This window comes from Gymnodraco acuticeps, unplaced genomic scaffold (genome assembly GCF_902827175.1).
Source record: "Gymnodraco acuticeps unplaced genomic scaffold, fGymAcu1.1, whole genome shotgun sequence".
Lineage (NCBI taxonomy): Eukaryota > Metazoa > Chordata > Actinopteri > Perciformes > Bathydraconidae > Gymnodraco > Gymnodraco acuticeps.
Window position 1 is genome coordinate 70,102 of NW_022990207.1, and position 6,000 is coordinate 76,101.

Sequence of the window (6,000 nt, forward strand, 5' to 3'; positions counted from 1 at the left end):
TGCATTGCATTTGGCTAGGATTTATCTTGATGTAGTCAATGTTCACTGCTCAATGCAGAATAACGACTCCTCGTTTCACTATATGTCACAATCCTGGTTGTCTGTCATAACCTTAGTTTTCTGTCACAACCTTAGCTGTCTGTCTTGTCATGATTTTATGTTGAAATTATGTTCTCCCTGTGTCTTGTATTCCTTCCTGTGTTATCCCTCCTGTGTCTCATTGTCACAGTTAGTTTTGTCTGGATTTCTCCTGTTCACCAAAACATACCCATCTGTGATGGAAAAAGAAAGTAATTTATTACATTTTTAAGACACGTAACTGTAACTGTATTCGGATTACTTTCAGAGCCATGTATTCAGTAACTGATCACATTTACAAAGTAACCCACACACACACACACACACACACACACACACACACACACACACACACACACACACACACACACCACACACACACACACACACACACACACAACACACACACCACACACACACACACACACACACACACACACACACACACACACACACACACACACACACACACACACACACACACACACACACACACACACACACACACACACTTCTGAGCTTTCCAAACCTTTAGAGAGTCATCGTGCAACAGGCTGAACGCGAGGACTTTGCACAATTCTGCAGACGATTGAAATAACTGAAAAAAAAGGAGACTCAAACCCACTGCAAGGAGACTCAAAACTACTGCAAGGAGACTGAAACCCACTGCAAGGAGACTCAAAACCACTGCAAGGAGACTCAAAACCACTGCTAAGATACAAAAAACGAATGCAAAAAGTAACATTAACTACAAAAGTCACAGAACGACCAAAAAGACCCAAAATGGTTATAAAGTGTGAAAAGGGACACAAGGAGACTCAAAACCACTGCAAGGAGACTCAAAACCACTGCAAGGAGACTCAAAACCACTGCAAGGAGACTCAAACCCACTGCAAGGAGACTCAAAACTACTGCAAGGAGACTCAAACCCACTGCAAGGAGACTCAAAATCACTGCAAGGAGACTCAAAACCACTGCAAGGAGACTCAAAACCACTACAAGGAGACTCAAAACCACTGCAAGGAGACTCAAAACCACTGCAAGGAGACTCAAACCCACTGCAAGGAGACTCAAAACTACTGCAAGGAGACTCAAAACCACTGCAAGGAGACTCAAAATCACTGCAAGGAGACTCAAAACCACTGCAAGGAGACTCAAACCCACTGCAAGGAGACTCAAAATCACTGCAAGGAGACTCAAAACCACTGCAAGGAGACTCAAAACCACTGCAAGGAGACTCAAACCCACTACAAGGAGACTCAAAACCACTGCAAGGAGACTCAAAACCACTGCAAGGAGACTCAAACCCACTGCAAGGAGACTCAAACCCACTGCAAGGAGACTCAAAACCACTGCAAGGAGACTCAAAACCACTGCAAGGAGACTCAAACCACTGCTAAGATACAAAAAACGAATGCAAAAAGTAACATTAACTACAAAAAGTCACAGAACGACCAAAAAGACCCAAAATGGTTATAAAGTGTGAAAAAAGGACACAAGGAGACACAAAGCATTGTTTAGCTAACGGCCCTTTTTTGCTGTAATAACTTCATATTTAGATTAAAGTCTAAGATGTGGTTCTCCGTGTGTCGGTGCTCCTCCGATGTCACAGAGGAAATTAAACTTTAATATGACATCACTTTCATTAGAGCAACACTCTTCCTGCAGACACACTACATATATACACACACACACACACACACACACACACAACACCACACACCACACACCACACACCACACACACCACACACACACACCCACCCACACACACACACACACCACACACACACACACACCACACACACACACACACACACACACACCACACACACACGTTTCCTGAGCTGAAAACAGTGTTTCAGGTTTTATACATTTTAAAAGCAGCGGAAATGCCAGAGTTGGGCAGAAACTGGGTAATAAAATAAAAAAGAGCTTTCCTGTGTAACATGAGGAGGAAAGTGTGTGTGTGTATGTTTTGTGTTGCAGAAAGGTTGTTCTAACGTTATCTGTGATGTGTGGTAAGACGTTTTGCCCCAAAGATTTTCATCTATGAACGCCTCCAAAGCGCGCGCACACACACACACACACACACACACTTTATATTTCAGAGCCAGCTTATTAACATTACCCGTCAGGAATAACATTGATATTCTCACTTTTAAAAGGAGAGTGACTTTAGGGACTCCTTAAACTTCAGACATTTTGTTTTGAGTTATGAAAGCTAAATCTTTTTGGCAGTGAGATGCATTTGGAAAACATTTTGGCACAGGCGTGAATTGTTTATCTTTCAGCTTTTGGAAGTTCACCCTCAGCTCCTGCGATGGAGTCAACAGTCGGAGCGTTGAGGACAAAAAATGTCTCCATTGAAACCCATTTTCACAGCAACATTCATATCAAACAGCCATCGCTAAGTGAGACATTGATTGATGTTACAATATGCCATGCTTTCCTCACCCTGGCAGAACATGGTGCATTTAGGCTTTTCTCTTCCAGACTAAAAACAGTTCCTAAGGTTTCCTCATTATGTGACGAATACACGTTCCTGCTTTCATGCACACAAAAATAACTCAAGTACATACAATGATGTTGCTATTCAGTGGCGTTTCAGACCATTTCAGAATGATTGGGTGACTCCAAGGAACTCCAGGAAAATATATTTTTTTAATGTGTATTTTTTGGTAGATTTTGTACTTTTACTTACTTATTTTACCTCTCCTCAGAGTGTTGGTGTCACTCCTCTCCTCAGAGCTGTGTGTGTTCTCCTCTCCTCAGAGTGTGTGTGTTCATCCTCTCCTCAGAGTGTGTGTGTTCATCCTCTCCTCAGAGTGTGTGTGTTCATCCTCTCCTCAGAGTGTGTGTGTTCATCCACTCCTCAGAGTGTGTGTGTTCATCCTCTCCTCAGAGTGTGTGAGCTTCATCCTCTCCTCAGAGTGTGTGTGTTCATCCTCTCCTCAGAGTGTGTGTGTTCATCCTCTCCTCAGAGTGTGTGAGCTTCATCCTCTCCTCAGAGTGTGTGAGCTTCACCTCTCCTCAGAGTGTGTGTGTTCATCCTCTCCTCAGAGTGTGTGTGTTCATCCTCTCCTCAGAGTGTGTGTGTTCATCCTCTCCTCAGAGTGTGTGAGCTTCACCTCTCCTCAGAGTGTGTGTGCTTCACCTCTCCACAGAGTGTGTGAGCTTCACCTCTCCTCAGAGTGTGTGTGCTTCACCTCTCCACAGAGTGTGTGAGCTTCACCTCTCCACAGAGTGTGTGTGCTTCACCTCTCCACAGAGTGTGTGTGCTTCACCTCTCCTCAGAGTGTGTGTGTTCACCTCTCCACAGAGTGTGTGTGTGTGTTCACCTCTCCTCAGAGTGTGTGTGTGTGTGTGTGTTCACCTCTCCTCAGAGTGTGTGTGTTCATCCTCTCCTCAGAGTGTGTGTGCTTCACCTCTCCACAGAGTGTGTGTGCTTCACCTCTCCACAGAGTGTGTGTGCTTCACCTCTCCTCAGAGTGTGTGTGCTTCACCTCTCCTCAGAGTGTGTGTGCTTCACCTCTCCTCAGAGTGTGTGTGTTCACCTCTCCACAGAGTGTGTGTGTGTTCACCTCTCCTCAGAGTGTGTGTGTGTGTGTGTGTTCACCTCTCCTCAGAGTGTGTGTGTTCACCTCTCCTCAGAGTGTGTGTGTTCATCCTCTCCTCAGAGTGTGTGTGTTCACCTCTCCTCAGAGTGTGTGTGTTCATCGTGGTGTCAGAGTGTGTGTGTTCATCCTCTCCTCAGAGTGTGTGTGCTTCACCTCTCCGCAGAGTGTGCGTGTTCATCCTCTCCTCAGAGTGTGTGTGTTCATCCTCTCCTCAGAGTGTGTGTGTTCATCCTCTCCTCAGAGTGTGTGAGCTTCACCTCTCCTCAGAGTGTGTGTGTTCACCTCTCCTCAGAGTGTGTGTGCTTCACCTCTCCTCAGAGTGTGTGTGTTCACCTCTCCGCAGAGTGTGTGTGCTTCACCTCTCCTCAGAGTGTGTGTGTTCACCTCTCCTCAGAGTGTGTGTGTTCACCTCTCCTCAGAGTGTGTGTGTGTGTGTGTTCACCTCTCCTCAGAGTGTGTGTGTTCACCTCTCCTCAGAGTGTGTGTGTTCACCTCTCCTCAGAGTGTGTGTGTTCACCTCTCCTCAGAGTGTGTGAGCTTCACCTCCCCTCAGAGTGTGTGTGCTTCACCTCCCCTCAGAGTGTGTGTGCTTCACCTCTCCTCAGAGTGTGTGTGCTTCACCTCTCCTCAGAGTGTGTGTGCTTCACCTCTCCTCAGAGTGTGTGTGTTCATCACGGCTCAGAAACAAAGAGTTAGTTGCTGCTTACAGAGGATTATCTGTGTGGTGTCAGTAAATCAGGAAGCAGAGCAGCGGCTGAGGATAGCATCAGGTCACACACAATCCCATCAGCTGCCGTGATAAACGCCTATTTTAACACACACACACACACACACACACCACACACACACCACACACACACACACACACACCACACACACACACACACCACACACACACCAAACACACACACACACACACACACACACACACAACACACACACAACACACACACACACACACACACACACACACACACACACAACACACACACACACACACACACACACACACACCACACACACACACACACCACACACAACACACACACACAGAGGATCTGTAAGGAGTATTCTCAGCATCGATTCTTGTTATTAATCAAGTAGTCAAAGTTATTTTCCCAGTACTTCAATTTCTAGAATTGACAAAAAACTCAAAACTACATTTCCCACAATGCAACTCAATAGCGCCACCCATCCTGCTGCTAACATCTTGTTAAACATTTATGCTTTTCATGAGGTGACATTTACCTTTGACGCTGAAATAGCGTCAGTGATTTCGCATCATGAAGGTGGAGGACTTGCAAGTGACAGTAACGGTTAAAACCAAAGAGGCAGAGGCGGAGTTATACACTACATTTCCCATGATGCACCTTGTATTACACACGCCCTCATCTTGTTAAAACTTGCCTGAAACGCCTCCATTGGACTTTTTTGTTTACTTCAAAGTGACATCAGTATTTAAAACTCCTGCTCCTATTGGCTATCGCTCCAACACATTGTACGTGATAGAGATGTCCCGCCCCTTAGCCTAAGAGGTTGACCAGCTAACCAATCAGAGCAGACTGGGCTCTGGTTTCAGACAGAGGGTGAAAAGAGGTCAAAAGAAAGTGAGAAAAGAAGATTAGAGACGCCGGTGTGAAGTGAAATCAATAAAGCACTAAGAGAGATCATAAATCCTCCTCTGAAACACAGTGTAATCCTCCAGGGCTCGTTCACATGAGCGCTCTGCCAACACACACAGATCCATACTATAATGAGCGCTCTGCCAACACACACAGATCCATCCCATAATGCGCGCTCTGCCAACACACACACATCCATCCCATAATGAGCGCTCTGCCAACACACACAGATCCATCCTATAATGCGCGCTCTACCAACACACACAGATCCATCCCATAATGAGCGCTCTACCAACACACACAGATCCATCCCATAATGAGCGCTCTACCAACACACACAGATCCATCCTATAATGCGCGCTCTGCCAACACACACAGATCCATCCCATAATGAGCGCTCTGCCAACACACACACATCCATCCCATAATGAGCGCTCTGCCAACACACACACATCCATCCCATAATGAGCGCTCTGCCAACACACACACATCCATCCCATAATGAGCGCTCTACAACACACACATCCATCCCATAATGCGCGCTCTACAACACACACAGATCCATCCCATATGAGCGCTCTACCAACACACACACATCCATCCCATAATGCGCGCTCTGCCAACACACACACATCCATCCCAATGAGCGCTCTCTCTGCAGGACACAAAACCTTTCATCAA